Source organism: Littorina saxatilis, linkage group LG1, assembly GCF_037325665.1.
Source record: "Littorina saxatilis isolate snail1 linkage group LG1, US_GU_Lsax_2.0, whole genome shotgun sequence".
In the NCBI taxonomy this organism is placed as follows: Eukaryota; Metazoa; Mollusca; class Gastropoda; order Littorinimorpha; family Littorinidae; genus Littorina; species Littorina saxatilis.
This window is the reverse complement of record NC_090245.1, coordinates 62,186,207-62,202,737: the sequence shown is the minus strand read 5'-3', so window position 1 is coordinate 62,202,737 and position 16,531 is coordinate 62,186,207. Positions and strand designations below refer to the sequence as shown.

The 16,531-nt window shown below is 40.0% G+C and overlaps 2 long non-coding RNA genes across 2 annotated transcripts; one reads left to right on the top strand and one right to left on the bottom strand.

The window, feature by feature from the left end:
* Window positions 1-407: 407 nt before the first annotated feature.
* Window positions 408-2,562, bottom strand: LOC138975812 (uncharacterized). Its single transcript, XR_011458761.1, has 2 exons — window positions 659-2,562; window positions 408-610 (listed from the first exon to the last, which is right to left on the bottom strand). It is a non-coding gene; the product is annotated as an uncharacterized lncRNA (long non-coding RNA).
* Window positions 2,563-7,425: 4,863 nt separating this feature from the next.
* On the top strand, window positions 7,426-14,431 carry LOC138958317 (uncharacterized). Its single transcript, XR_011453372.1, has 5 exons — window positions 7,426-7,524; window positions 8,735-8,827; window positions 9,377-9,439; window positions 9,802-9,895; window positions 14,342-14,431. It is a non-coding gene; the product is annotated as an uncharacterized lncRNA (long non-coding RNA).
* The last annotated feature ends 2,100 nt before the right edge of the window (window positions 14,432-16,531 follow it).

The following is a 16,531-nucleotide window of genomic DNA, read 5'->3' as shown; positions in this document are numbered from 1 at the left end:
CTGAGATCAACGCATCGACGCAAAAACTGTCATTTTGTAAGTTTGGAACAACAAATCAAGGTCATAACAGCTCTATAATCGCTATTGTATTTTCAGCGTAGCAATAGGGTCCGATATTTAGACTCGAACAAGTATAATGCGACTCGTCTTCGACTCGTCGGCATTATACTTGTCTCGTCTAAATATCGGACACTATTGCTACGCTGAAAACACAATAGCTGTTAATATAGCTATTCTGATGGACACGTGGGGGAATTCGGGGGCTGTGATTGGATGGTCACACATCCCTTTTCCGATCATCAAAGCATAATGCTACGGAAGTCGGCCATTTTTGCCAATATCCAAAAGCATATCGGCAATAACAAAGACGCGTGGTTCCGGTTTCTTCCACGTGTATAACTCATAACTCATAACTCATAACATTTTATTGATCCAACAAAGGAAATTAAATTAGTCATCAGCACATATAGGTCATTAATTAATAACTATAAAAGAATAAAAGAAGAAAATTCATAAAACCCATGATATAAAAATACCCTTTTTTCTTGCACACCTGACACACCGACACACCAATACACATGCATACATGCCTACATACATACCTACATGCCTACATACATACCTACATACATACATACATACATACATACATACATACATACATACATACATACATACATACATACATACATACATTCCATGTTAAAGTGTAGTTAAGAACATCACAGTAATTATATCATTGTTTGGATTAACAGATAAGTTTTTATGTAAATGATGATAACAACAATCCATAATTAACGCTATTGCACTACCAAAGAAGAGACCAACCAAACACATAAAAACCAATAACAGTAATCATCATCAGTTATCACAGGTATCACAGTAGATTAGCCATCAGGTAGTTAGACTCAATTGGGCAAATATAGTGTCAACACCATCACAACAAAGCTAGAGCTCATTTTCACAGCACTAGTTATGATCAAAGGTCAAACAGTCATCAAATCATATTAAATCTATCACTAAGAGGTACATTTAAAAGGCATCACTGATAGTCTGTGGCCAGGACGATGGCTCGGTTGCTGTTAAAATATCTCACAGCTGCAGGAAGAAAAGAACGCCGAAAACGCTCCGTTCGACACCTAGGCATGAGAAACCGAGCGTTCCGTGTGATGCGGAGATCCATCAGTGCGTCGTGGAGGGGATGCCCTGGGTCGAACAGAATAGCTCTGGACTTACTGGCAAGCCTTCTTTCGACAAGGACTTCAAGGGTGTCAAGGCTCTGGCCTACAGTAGAACTCGCTTTCTTTATCAGCCTGTTCAGCCTGCCAGTGTCCCTTGCAGTGGCATTCCCTCCCCAACACACTGATGCAAACACCATCACACTGCACACCATACTCTGATAAAACATGTACAGCATCTTGTTACACACATGGAATGATCTCAGCTTGCGCAGGAAAAACAATCTTGACTGCGTCTTCTTAAAAACAGCATCAACATGATTAAACCAGCTTAGCTTGTTATCTAGAACTACACCTAAATACTTGTACTCGCTGACTATCTCAATCGCATCACCTTTGATGACTACAGGATGGACAGTGTTTTTCTTTTTGCGAAAATCAAAAATCATTTCCTTCGTCTTGCTTGCGTTTAATACTAAAAAGTTGGAATCACACCAAGACACAAAATCATCAATACGTTCTCTATACAAGCTCTCATCACCATCAAGAATACTACCAACCACGGCAGAGTCGTCAGAAAATTTCTGAAGATGACATGACTCTCCTTGTACTTTAAAATCAGATGTATACAGGGTGAACAAAAAAGGTGACAAAACTGTTCCTTGTGGTGCTCCGGTGAAAGTGTTAATCATGTCAGATGTAAAAGTACCATTCCATCGTACAAACTGTGGTCTATCTACTAAATAATCCAGAATCCATTTCACTGTACTATGATGCAAAGACATGTTTTGTAACTTCTGAGCCAGAAGATGAGGCTGAATAGTCTGAAAGGCAGAAGAAAAATCAAAAAACATAACTCTAACACAAGCAGAGCTCTTCTCCAGATGTGTGTACACAGAATGTAACATAAACAATAGTGCATCATCAACCCCTACTTTGGCCCTGTATGCAAACTGCAAAGAATCTTGAAAAGCAGCAACTTGGACCTTCAAAACAGTCAACACCAGTCTTTCAAAAACTTTCATAATGTGAGAAGTGAGAGCTACAGGCCTATAGTCATTCAGACATGACACCTTAGGCTTCTTCGGCACTGGCACAATGCAAGAAGTTTTCCAAGCAGATGGAATTTTGCACAAAGACAACGACATGGAAAACATGGTGTGAAAAATCTTGCACAGCTGATCAGCACAGATGGACAATACCTTAGGCTTGACACCGTCAGGTCCTGCTGACTTGTTTACCTTGGTCTTTTTCAGCTGTTTACAAACATCATCAACTGACAGTGTGACTGGCTCCTGTACAACAGAATCAGAAAAATTTCCAGAACTAACAATCTCATCCTGTTCATCCTTAAAATCATGGACATCAAACCTTGCATAAAATGTGTTGAGCTCAGGTTTGTTTATGTGACAAGTCGACAGACAATACCATTTGCTTTGTGTGTGTTATTGTTGTTGCTTACTGTACCCAATAAACATGCCAGAACTGGGCCATTGCTGGTTTTTTGCTGGCAAGTTTGGTAAAGCTGGCCATAAAAAAAACAATAGGGGAAGGGCCCCTAATATGGACCATTTTTTGTTTATTGCTGATAACTAGCTTGTTTTCTTGCGAAGAAGTTTCATTTTGTGGTTGGTAGTCCTTCTCTCTTAGTTTAACCGTTAGGCCTAATTAGAGTGAAATAGCTTTGATAGACCTTAAGCAAAAATTAAATACAGAAAAAATCACAAAAGGTCCATATTAGGAGCCTGGGCGCCCAATATGGACCAGTGAAGCGGCCTTCACGAATCACTGTAAAAAGCCACCTATACTTCAAAATAACATGATACAACTTAGTGTGCAAGTCAGACTAATTCAAATATGCTTTAGATTTAGCTGTTTCGGGTTGATGAGAGTATTATTTGAAGCACACCAGGAAACTAAAGAAGCTTATCAAAAACAGAGTGAAAATAAGTGAAATTATCAACTTTCACAAAAAAAAGACTATTTGTTATATTTTTTTTGAAATCTTAAGGGCTAGTTATAGATTATTTTCAGCAATAATGAATTAATTAAAATTGCCTTTAGTTTTTATTTTCTTCGATTTGTTGAAGGTGGTCCATATTAGGGGACTCACACATACTTTGAGGTTTTGCTATTATTTTTTGTTTGCAGTAGAAACTCGGGGTACACACTGTTAAAATGTAACAAATACTGTCTTAGCTGTCATATATAGCCATTTTTGTGTTATAAAAGCTTTGGCTGTGGCAGAAACGAGTCTGTTTTAGGCGGCAAATTTAGAGTGAACGCTGCCAAAAGTGTAAAAAAGCGAAAAAGCCTGACGGTTTTGAGGTTTGTGTTTCTGCAACTGTTTTGACATGTGCAACTTATCCAGAGAGGGTGAATAAAGCGAATGAAATTGTTTTGAGCGCTCTAGCGCCGTTAGTTTGTCAGAACAGGAGGTGGTCCATATTAGGAGCCGGTCCATATTAGGAGCCTTTCCCCTACTGGGCCAATTATGGTTTGCCAACAAAGGCCTAGTTATGGCTTGCCATTACTGGCCCATCTCTGGCATTCCAATGATGGGTTTTTGCTGGCAAAATGCTGGCTTGCCAGTGATGGCCCATCAATTTGCCAATGTGCATACGGGTAATATGCCAGCATTGGGCCATCAATGGGCCTTTGAATCTTTGATCGCAGTAGTTCTGGCAACTGGCATTGCCATCAAAAAGCCATCACTGGCCCAGTTCTGGCATGTTTATTGGGGTACATGACATACATTACGTGTAAAATCCAGTTCTTTAACAGGCAACACACCTTGCAAATTTCCAGAAGCTGCAATCTGAAGCGACCTATCTCTGATTTTAGCAGACGATCTCTCCAATGTTTAACACAAAATCAGCAAACTCTCCTGTCACATAGAACGTCCATTGTATAGTGCAATGTTGAAATGAAGTTACCGGTCTGAAACATTTAGTCGTTTCTTCTGAGACAATCCTTGTTCTCTTATCATCTACAGAATTACCGCAGTCTTCACCACGCGATTCCCAACAGAAGCCAGACTTTCGAACATACAATCTACGTAGGCAAGCATGATACGTCATGACGTCATATGATTCCTAGCATATTGGGGTCCTTCCACAAAGCTGTGTACCAAAAGCGTGACATGCTTCGTGAAAATTGAAAGTGTCTGAATAGGTTGTTTTTACGGTTTATGTAAAAGATATAGACATATGTCACGTTGCCATGCCAAACAAAAGATACGTTTATGCTTTTTGGATACGAGGGGTGGTCAGAAAGTTGTGTAACATCACACATGTTTAACGTAACATGGGATCCAAACACACAAAACAGATTTATAACAAAAAGCCATAGTATATAGTAACAAGTTTTATTTGCTTCACATTTAGAGCTTATTCCGAACAAAATGCAGTCAGAAAAAACAAATTGAACTAGTTATAGGTAACAAAAACGTATTTTTTGGTTGTGTCAACCAACAAACAAACATCGTCTGTGTGAAGTAACAAACAAATCCATTCGTGTGAGTCAATAAATAACATTGAGTCAACATGTAGCAACAAGATGTACACTGTTGCGGTTTCTCCTCTTGAGCAGGATGACGGAGCAGCCGACAAATCGCAAATGTTCGCGCCGCGTCGCACTTGACGTCAGCATGTGCTGTGACGATTCGATTGGTCCGTGACTTGGCGTCATCAACCGGGTTGTGAATGACTGTGTTATGAATGGAATTATTTTGGTTTTGGTGACGTCGTCATTGATGCGACTCGAAATTCGGTTAGATTTAGGTACGTTGTTTTTAACACAAGGCAGATCAAGACACTAAACGATTTTAATTATTAATGATTTGCTGTGTCTTCGAGATACGTCGGACACACAGTGTTCCTTTCTTAAACACGTTGGTATTGTATTGTGTTATATCTGAATAATGGAATAACTCAGAAACAGAACAATACACAAACTATCCACCCAACAGACACAATTATGTTTACCTCAAAAACTTTATTTTTCTGCTAATTCGCTTCATTTTTGCGACCATATTTTTGTGATCATGCTTCGAAAAAGTCAATGTAATGTATGGGTTTTCACAGCGTATATGTCCAAAACAATGAACTGCTAATTTCAAAGCTACATGGCAAAGATTATAAACAACATGGGCAACTGTTTAGAGCTAGTTGACCAATTGCGACTTCTTGTTATATTTGATCGATAATTCAATCCGTTCTTAGTGGTCCTGTCAGAGACATTATTCATCCTATACCATAAATCTAAGTGTGATTGGCAAGAACAATCGCACAATTTCTAACAAAGAATGCTCTTTAAGGAGTCGGGGAGGGTAAATGCTGTAAGCTAGTGAAATTAATTTGATATCCGATGCTAAATTTGGCTGCTTGGTTCGCCCAGTCAAGTCTTTCTGGATATATAAGCTAAGTATCACCAGGCAGTTTGAAGGAACTGCTCTTTTTTGTATCCCCACTAACAAGGAAATCAGCTTCACAAACGCAGAATTTCTTTCTCTCTATTTCGCAACAGCATTTAATCTGATTTTCTTCGATTTATCGTTTTTCGAAAGAAAATATAGTCGAGTTTGTTCCAATTTTGATGAAAATTCAACGGTTTTTTACCTAAACTCTTACAACTTGAACAGGACTAGACTATAAAGAATAGCCGAAGACTTGACAAAGACACACCGAGCACGTCTATCACAAAATAAAACATTGAAATGTTGAACTTAAAAAAAAAAAATTACATTAAGAGCGAAGAGTCGCAAAAGGTTGCCTACGTAACATTCGTCCCTCGTTGGAAACGACTCATAAAACGCTCCACGTCTGCTGCGTTCCAAAAATGAATGGATTTTTTTTATGGAAAAACCTTTCGGCGATGTTGAAGAACATTACATGCGAAAGAAACACCAAGTTTGATGCGTTGATAAGTGACAAATATCATTTTTAACGATCCAGCTTCACCAGAACAAATAGAAACGAAGCTTAGTGGCGACACGCGAAAGGCAAAATCACCTTCAAATCGGATCAAATTGACACGGCGCACATTTTAACACGTTCACTACACATCAGTCGCATATTCGTGCGTGCAGAAGTTATAGACATGTTCACGTAGTTCGCGGTTGGTTTTGGAAACCAAATGTTACGTAGGCAACCGTTATTTCTTAACGATCCAAATGCACACTGTAAACATATGTAGAGGAAAACAGCTAAGTGCATATGTAACACTAGCACAAAAGACAACGAAGATGTATATCGGGGGGTTCATGGTCGCATTTTATTGGCAGCCACACGGATACTTAAAAACAAGATGTAAGCAATGTCACAAAAAACCCGCCATTTTGACGTCATTTTCTGTGTTTACTTTCATATAAAACACTAACCAACATAGCGATCTTCTTGATTTTCTTATCGTTATCTCTTTGGTCAATTTGCAGTCTGTTAATATCCTTATATTATTCGAGAAGCAAGAAAAACATTCCGAAATCTTACTCTAAAGTCATAACCCTCTTGTGGTACACAGCTTTGTGGAAGGACCCATTGACGTAATGCTAAACATCCGGTTATCTCGAGTTTTCTCGGTAATACATGTCCGTGGTTTTTTCAATGTTCGGTTATTTCCGTGGCTTCATGCGGAAAGGGAACCGTCGTCTGCAATCAACGACATGGACCATTCTAGTACTTGTTGCTGACAAAAACATGATTTTAACACAGAATTTAATGTCAGAATAGCTATATAAACGCTATTGTGTTTTCAGCGTAGCAATAGGGTCCGATATTTAGACTCGAACAAGTATAATGCGACTCGTCTTCGACTCGTCCACATTATACTTGTCTCGTCTAAATATTACCAGCTATTGTGTTTCAGAGTAGAAATATGGTCCGATATTTAGACGAGACAAGTATAATGCCGACGAGTCGAAGACGCATTATACTTGTTCGAGTCTAAATATCGGACCCTATTGCTACGATGAAAACACAATAGCGTTTATATAGCTATTCTGACATTAAATTCCAGCCCATGGTGCAGAACAGTCAATGAACAAGGTATAAACTATAAAGCGTTGTTTGCATCATTTGTTCAAATGCAAAACAATCTGCTTCATTGGCTGCTAGATTTTTATTGAATTTCCCAAGTAAAGATCTCGTTTTCAATTAGATCTTGACAGTACAGACACGTGTTTGTGTTCTTAGATTCATGATTGACCATGCAGGCTGTTTGAGCTCATGTTTGTGCTGGTGCAATCTCCAGATCAAAGGGGACGGACCGCAGGGTGACCCAGTGAGCAATACAACTTGCGTTCACCACTCAACATTGTCTTCTACCTAACTCAAGGGCAAAAATAAAGGTACATGCTGGTGAATTCATTGTGCAATTTATGTCTGTGAAGATCAAGATGTTAGCTCTAACTGATCATGCTTATTATTATCAAGTTACATACACACTCCGCCGCAGCACCACCCAAAACCCATAACAACACTCTTCAGTCCAACTACCCCCACCCTTCCGTGCAACATATGTTGCCGTCTGTACCTTGTTTGTGGTTATGGGGAGTGCTCAAATAGTTCCATAACTGTTAATATAAATTTAAAGGCACAGTAAGCCTCCCGTAAACCATCACAGAGCTCCCCGAGCGTCTAAATACAGTACAAGCATACTTTCATTTGAACGCTCACCGAACGGGAACATCCTGGCTGCTTTCTGTCGAGGGTGAGACATTTTCAAAGAATTTATTTTCGTAGACTTGTTCCGTTAACAACAACGGCGCCTCGTTTTTGCGCTAGACCTAACTTTTAAAATCTAAATAATAAATTGACAGCTTGTTACACAAACATTCTTTAATCATAAAAGAATTCGTATTTCATCAAGACAAGATCAGAACAATTCGAAGTTGTGAAAGTTTAAAAAAAGAAAAGCCCGGAAGCAGGGTCACGCAAGGGTCGTAGCAGACGACGGCCGGTTTATCAGTGCAAATCGCCGTTCCTCTCAACAGTCAAAAGCCATCGCTAGAGTTCTTGTGAACCACAGCCGTTGTTTCGTGCATAAAAAAAACGTGCTATTGTAGATAAGCTCACGTCGAGTCGCATTCAAATGACTAACTATGACGACTGCATTGTGAAAAGGGAAAACTGGATCACACGGGTTCACGATGGCTCAGGGGTAAGATAAACCACGCAAAAATAAATTCTTTGAAAATTGTTCGCTCTTTACGGAGGGCACCTAGGATGTTCTCAATTGGTGAGTGTTTAAATGAAATGGTGTTTGTACTGTGTGTAAAAGCCTGACCGTATCTGTGATGGTTTACGGGAGGCTTACTCTGCCTTTAAAGTACTGAGAGTTTCATTTTCCATTGCTCTTTCCCCTTCCTCTCTTCACATTACACACTCCCTTTGCCCCATCCCCCACCCCCTCTCTCTTTCTATGCTCTTTTTTTTTAATTTTACTTCTTCTTCTCTTTCTCTCTCTCTCTCTCCCTGTATACATCAGCTCTCTGGTTGTTGCTTCTGTAAGTGTAATGTAAAGTTCTACCTCTCTGCATTTGTATTGTCATTTTTCAGAATGCCCTTGTAATAACGTCAGCGTCTGCCCATGGAGTCTATAGGTCAAAGTCTCAAATGTGATGTGATCAAGAGGATGCCGCAATGATCCAGGTAATATTGCAAATACTCAAACTGATCTAAATGCAGAAGCCTAACGTGATCCACAAACATTTCTGCTTAAACATTACAGGGTTACAGTACACCCAGAAAAACCGCTGGATGTTAGTGCATATTATCTGCAAGTACAAGCAACATCGACCCTCTCCCCCTGCTCTTTTTCCATCAGCAAGAGCAACATATATTTTCATGTACAACTTTTCTAGTGCCTCTTATGTTGTATAACTGTTGATATTTAAATGAAGCAAGTGTTTGTTTCCAATGGCACTGCATTTCCCATGTACACACACATTCACATTGTCTCTGCCTGTCTGTCTGTCTGTCTCTGTCTCTGTCTGTCTGTCTCTCTCTCTGTTTTTAGATCAGTAATTTGGATCACTTGCACTTCACTGGGATTTGGTTACTGAATCAGTCATTCAGTGATAGTGTTATGTGGAGTAAGAGTATTGAGTATGCTGCTGTTGATGTTACTCATTACTGTTTTTCCTCTCTGCATAATTCTTGTTCTCCCTCAAAATGCTGGTGTTTTTTTCATCACTACAGTATCGGTCCATTGAGTCTGCGTCTGAGCTGTGATGGGACTAAAAAGATTCCAGAATGAAAGAGGTAACTTTTTAAACTGATCTGTATTTAGTTTATGGAGAAGTTGGTTCACATAACGCATTAGTTACAGAGTTGCTGCCTTTTTAGATAAATTAAACATTGTACCAGTCATTACATCTAAATGGCCATGCTGAATGATCAAACTGTGTTAGCCACCCCACCTTCCCCGGTTCCTAGCTATCCTTCTATCGCCGCCTCTAACCCCCCACCCCAATCCTCCCATCTCCCCCAAATCAAATTTACTGACAACACTGATTTTCCTTTTACCTTATTTAAGTGTTCTTTGAATACAATTAAATAGCCTGTTGCTGCTGCAAATGTTGTTGTGACTTCTTCCTCAGTGTGTATTTGTTTCGTTTCCTCAGAATGCAGTTCTCCCATACACCACAGCGTCTATCAATGGAGTCTACAATATTGTCTGGGATGTGATTTGAGCAAGAGCATGTCAGAATGATCAAGGTAACTTTTTAAACACACAGAACTGATCACATTGTAGAATTCAAGTACACAATGTCAGATTTTTTCAAATGCATAACATACTGCAACAGTCAGGGTCTTTCTCCCCATAAAGAGTGAGAGGTTTTCTTGGTAAAATTGCGATTTTTGTCACTATGCAGAGTGCGACCTTTTTATTTGATTTGTGTACTAAAGGCAGATATTCAAATAAAAGAAAGTCTTGCATGGGGAGGAAGGAATATGCATGAGGCTTTTGACAAGACAAACTGTCCTTATTAGAGCTTAAACATACGTTCCTTACCGTTTGAACAAAAATGTCAGACATCACAGATGCTCCAATTAAACAAAATAAGGGCATCCTTTTACTTGAACATATACACAGTACTGCACTGGTTGTGTTCTGTGGCAGTGCATAGTGGGAACCTTTTTGCTTATAGAATTTCACATGTGTCTATAACTTGAATCTCCACCAAAAGAAGTCAGATGTAAAAAGGGGTGTCTAAAAAAAACCGCCCTATTTCCTTTTTGATCTCTTTTTTTTTTCGCAGTCAAAAATGTGATTAAAAAGAAAATAGGGAGCTTTTTTTGACCACCCTGTATAGTCTTGTTGTTCCCATGTAAAAACCTAGTCAAACATGTGGTGTCTGATATGCTGGGTAATATGGTGAAGAACATACCTTTAAAGGCCCAGTCATAATTGTGAAAGCCGTTATGCTCAGTTGGAATTTGATGAATTGTGTTTTTTTGTGTTTAATGAAATGAATTCGCAAAAAGGAAAACAATTTTGTTTACTGTTCACACAAAGCACTTGTAGATATTTGGTATGCGCCGTAGGTCAGGGGTAGTCTTATTCTATGTAAAAGCCTTGCCAGGTCAGAGTGAGCCGACTCGTTTGCATGGGAAGGACTGCCGTTTAACTCTTTGTCTCCGTGGTACGAATATATCCGTACCCACTCATATGGCTCTATCTGACCAGTACGGATATATCCGCTCAGACTGTTAGCTTCAGTCGCTTCCTGTAACGTCCATCTAACGCCTGCATTCCAGCGTGTTCATACACAGTTACTATACAGTTACTACAATTCTGAGTGTCCTGCTGCAGCACAGCTGGTCTACGCAAAAACAACAAAAATTTTGTCAACATAGGTGGGGTAGAAAGTGTTAAAGATGCATGGGTTTTTATCTATTCAATTGCAGCAAACCAACACAACAGCCAATAGTTTCTAAGCTATTATTTCTTTTCCGTTCTCTATGCCCACAATGATAACAAATGCCAGGGCATACTTTCGTATTGAAGCTGTTCGGGGAAATGTCATGACATTTTTGAGACTGGTTAACATAAAAAAAAGTCTGTGCATTCTTGTGTTTTGCTTCTGCATGTGGTAGCATTTCATGGTGTTATCTGATTTTGATCTCTTGCAGTTTTTACCGCAAGGATATCTACAATGAGCTAATTTAAAGATATACGCCAGCCCATGGTACAGAACAGACAATGAACAAGGTATGAACTATGAAACGTTGTTTGCATCATTTGTTCAAATGCAAAAATATCAGACGCATTTGCCTTCTTCAGCATAATGCATGCTATTCATCTTCATTTTTGCAATGCAGACTAGTTCTTTTTGCGAGTGTGTGTGGGCGTGTGCGCGCGTCTGTGTGTGTGTGTGTGTGTGTGTGTGTGTGTGTGTGTGTGTGTGTGTGTGTGTGTTGTACTTTATTTAGACGGGCGCAGTGGCCTAGTGGATAAGACATCAGCATCCTAATAGGAAGTTCGTGAGTTCTGTGGCACTTACTTCTGTTTGTATGAAAGTCTTTGAGAGAGTTGTTTTGTTCAAACTGAGTGATTGTGTGAAAGATTTTATTGATCCATGTCAGTTTGCATACAGGAAAAACAGGAGTGTTGATGATGCTGTGTTGAATGTTTTAAACAAGATCTACTCTCATTTAGAAAAGCCTGGCTCTTATATTCGCATGATGTTCTTTGATTTTTCCAGCGCTTTTAATACTATACAGCCTCATTTAATGGCGGAGAAGCTTTTTAGCATGAATGTCCCAGCAGCCACCATCCTCTGGGTTATGGACTACCTGACAAACAGGCCACAGTATGTTAGGGTGGGGGGGCAATCAGTTTCAGACACAATCTGCACAAACACAGGGGCACCACAAGGCACAGTACTCTCACCTTTTCTTTTTTCTCTCTACACAGCAGATTTTAGAAGTTCTAGTGACTCCTGCCCCATAACCAAGTTTGCTGACGACACTGGACTGACCGGACTGCTGACTGATGACGACGACTCTGACTACAGGCAGGAGGTAGATAGGTTTGTGGGGTGGTGTGAAAACAACTATTTAGAGCTTAATGTGGGGAAGACAAAGGAAATGATAATGGACAACAGGAGGGGGGAACATGTACACAGGGAGATAGTGATCAAGGGGGAGGTCGTAGAGAAGGTAGAGCAGTATAAGTATTTGGGGGTGATTATAGACAATAAGTTGACATGGAAACCAAACTCTGATGCCCTTGTGAAGAAACTCCACTCTCGCCTGTACTTTTTGAGAAAACTCAGGTCTTTTAACATCAGACAAGAAATCCTTCAGATGTTTTACACTTCAACGTGCAATAGTGTGTTGTACTTTGGCTCCGTGTGTTGGGGTGGCAACATCAACAAGCAAGACAGGGATAGATTAGATAAATTCATCAGGAAAGCAAGTGGGGTGGTTGGGAGGAAGCAGGACAATTTCACATCAACACATGAACGACGACTGACTGACAAGGTACAGAAGATTTTGGCTGACGACTCGCACCCACTCAGACCGGAATTTGACAGTAGACGGACAGACAGGAGCAACAGATTCAGACAACCAACCGCAAGATCCACACGCTACAGAAATTCGTTCATTCCATCTGCAATTCACATCTTCAATTCTCAGGTGGGGCGGTAGATGCTGGTGCACGGGGTCAGTGTTCTGTATTGTTTCAGTATTGTTGATTTTGTTTTGCATGATTATATACTCTTATTCTACTCTCTTAGACAATATGTGATAACCGGCAAGGTGCTGACTTTCGTTTGTGCATTGTTGATGGTGAATGCATGTTAATTTATTTTTAATATACTTTCTTATGTGATAACCAATGTGCTGTATTTTCTCAGGACAAAGAACAAATGTTTATTTTGAATGTTTTATGTATGTTATTATTACGGACACAAACGCTCAGCAATGCAATTTCTCTTTTAGAGATTAATAAAGTTATTGTATTGTATTGTATTGTATTGTAGTTCAAATCCAGTCTTCGGCCGCCTGGTGGGTTAAGGGTGAAGATTTTTTCGATCTCCCAGGACAACTTATGTGCAGAACTGTTATTGCCTCATCCCCCTACGTGTATACACGCAAGCACAAGACTAGGTGCGCACGGAAAAGATCCTGTAATCCATGTCAGAGTTCGATGGGTTATACAAACACAAAAATACCCAGCAAGCCTCCCCTGAAATCAGCGTATGCTGCCTGAATGGCGGGGTAAAAACGGTCATACAGGAAGTAATTTATTTATTGGTTGCAGACACCAGTTTCCTCTAGATCCTCCCCATATCTGTGTGCGAGATTTTTTTAGTCAGATGCATGCAGGATGGCTTACTGTGTTGTCTAAAAGAAAGTTTAGTGAATTTCGTGTACTTCATATTTGGTGTACATTATTGCCAGCTCAGGCATGTGGGCCCAAAAGTTGCAAGTGTGCTGTTGAAATGGTCTGACTTATGTGCACTTTCAAAAAAAAGAATCCGAATTCGGGGATGGACTCAACAGTTCAAGGTTTTAAATGGAGCGGTTGACTAACTAACGATTTAAGCCAACAAGATTGTTATCCTTGGGAATTGGGGTTATTTGAAGAACGTTGTGTACCATACACAACCTTAGACTTCTTCTTCTTCTTCTTCTTCTGCGTTCGTGGGCTGAAACTCCCACGTACACTCGTGTTTTTTGCACGAGTGGAATTTTACGTGTATGACCGTTTTTTTGTCCTTAGACAATTAGTGACTTGTATAAAGCAATAACAGACCGGAGCAGGGCATCCCCATAACGACTTACGTTCATTTTATGAATGAGTTTTGCGCAAGTGTGACTCTACAATGAAGAGGTCATTTCTCCCGTCATTTGAGTTCAGTGACTATCTTCATGGTTCTTGTGCATGAACTTCACTTTCTTCAGCACCATTCCACAAAGTTTAATCATGTTTGTAGGTTCCATGGTCCGATGTTTTAATCTTCTCTCAAAAGTATTCCAAAGTACCCCTCCATTTAACCTATGAACTTGCAACTGTGTTGACCTTTGTAATGTATAGCTGAAGTTAAAGAACACCAAATGATAACTAATTCGGTCAACAGATGTAAAAGAAATAAGCATTTGTTTGGGTTGAATGTTTGGGTGTCACCCTATATATTTGTATTTTTGCAGGACAGGGTCGAGTTGTGATGATGTCAGGGCGACTGAAGACAAACCAACAAGTATTCTTCGGAAGTGTTTGGAACACAAATGAACATTATTTCATAATAAAAAGGCAGCTGACATTTATGTTCATATTCTCAGCACAGACGTTTGCTTAGAAATCGGATGTTTAAGAACAAGAGACAAACCTGAATAAAGCCTTACGAAATATGGTTGGAGCTGGATCAAAAGTGTGTGTGTGTGTGTGTGATTGAAGGGCAACATTTATAAATGATGAGACAGAAAGCGAAAGCACATACGTCCTTTTATCGTACGTTCCATATCGTCCTCCTACTTTAAATGTTTGTTCACAGACGTTCTCCAAGAAAACGTCTATCCAGTAATGTTTTGTTTATCGCAATGAAAGCTTTTTTCTGAGAAGAATGAAGAGGAATCAAATGGTACAAAAACAAAAACAAAGACCAATTGCTCAAAACGTAAAGAAACAGGATGATTTTGGTTCAGTAGTACTACTCGTATACCCTAAAAGCAATACACCCACAAGGGATTCCAGTGTATCAGTGCAAATAGAAAATTTCTGATATAACTTAAAAATTAAAACAGACTGAATTGTGATAAAAAAAAAATTAAAAAAATCCCGAGTAGGTTTATTTATATAATTTTTTTTTAGGTCTCCCTCTTTACTCAACCCCCAAACTCATATTTTGTGCCCGAAAAGAGCTCAAACACACACGTGGACAGACAGACACGCACACACATTTCCCATAGAACCCCGATGGCTCCACGGTAGACACAATGATCAGCGCATACCAATCACGTTATTTTCTCGAATCAATTTATAACACAGGAGGGTAAATGGCATAGAAGGCTTCGGGTAATCTTGAACTTTAATGTGTTACATTTCCCGGTCGCTGCCGGCTGGTGGGTTAAGAGTGGAGATTTTTCCGATCTCCCGGGTCAACTTATGTGCAGACCTGCTAGTGACTTAATCCCCTTCGTGTGTACACTCAAGCACAAGACCAAGTGCGCACGGAATCCATGTCAGATTTCGGTGGGTTATAGAAACACGTAAACACTCAGCATGCCTCCCCCGAAATCGGCGTATGCTGCCTGAATGGCGGGGTAAAATGGTCATACACGTAAAAATCCACTCGTTCTTAAAACACGAGTGAACGTGGGAGTCTTAAGCCCATGAACGAAGAAGAAGAAGAATGTGTTAAATTCATAGCTCATAATTAGGAGGTATTGAAGCCTCCAAATTTGGAGAACCTGCTCTTGTAATCATAACAAGTCTTTTAGATCCCTTTGAAGTCACGGAATGAACTCCGATGAACTGTACGAATGCATTTCGTTTACATGCGTCAAACTTGAGAAGGAATTATCCGTGTCACTGTCAGCGGACAGGGGAGGCAACTTTGTCGTGTAATTGAAGTCCCTTGGTTGACAACGTACGCCATTTTCGCCGATCAAACAACCAAATTAATTAATTATGCTTAGGTTTGGAGCTTAATCCGTCAATTAATTTCACGATAAATGTTCTTTGGCTTGATTACAGCTACTTGCATCAAAAATAAGCAAAGTATGCCACTCGATTCTGAGCTATGCATTTAACACACTAAAGTTCAAGATTACCAGGCTTCGTGCACCATGATCAAGTGGGAAGGAGATACCCAAATCGACCACCAGCACAAAGTTACCACTCAATCGGTGATTTCGTCATGGAGGCAGCCATTTCTTTATTGTCGACTCGGAGTGAGCTTCCCTCGTTTGTCGGCGATCCAGGTTTCGTGTCTTAACTGGACGAACTAGACCTTGAGTTCACCGAACAAGTTCGCCCAGCTAAGACACAAACCATGGTTCACGAACCTTAGCCGGTTCGGCGAACCAAAGGTTCGTCTGGTTAAGAACAGGCTTTATCGACAATATGCTTTTGGATATTGAGTAAAATGGCCGACTTCCGCCGCATTATGCTTTGATGATCGGAAGAGACCATCCAATCACAGCCCCCGAATTCCCCCACGTGTTCATCAGAATAGCTATATCAGGCCCTATTGCTACGATGAAAACACAATAGCTGTTAATAATGCTGCGTCGCCCAAAACAAATAACGGTTTTGGGTGTGACGAAAAAAAGAACAGGGCCGGAGTGCTATGTTAATTATGAGCAGTTCTTCCACACCCATTTAAAAAATATGACACT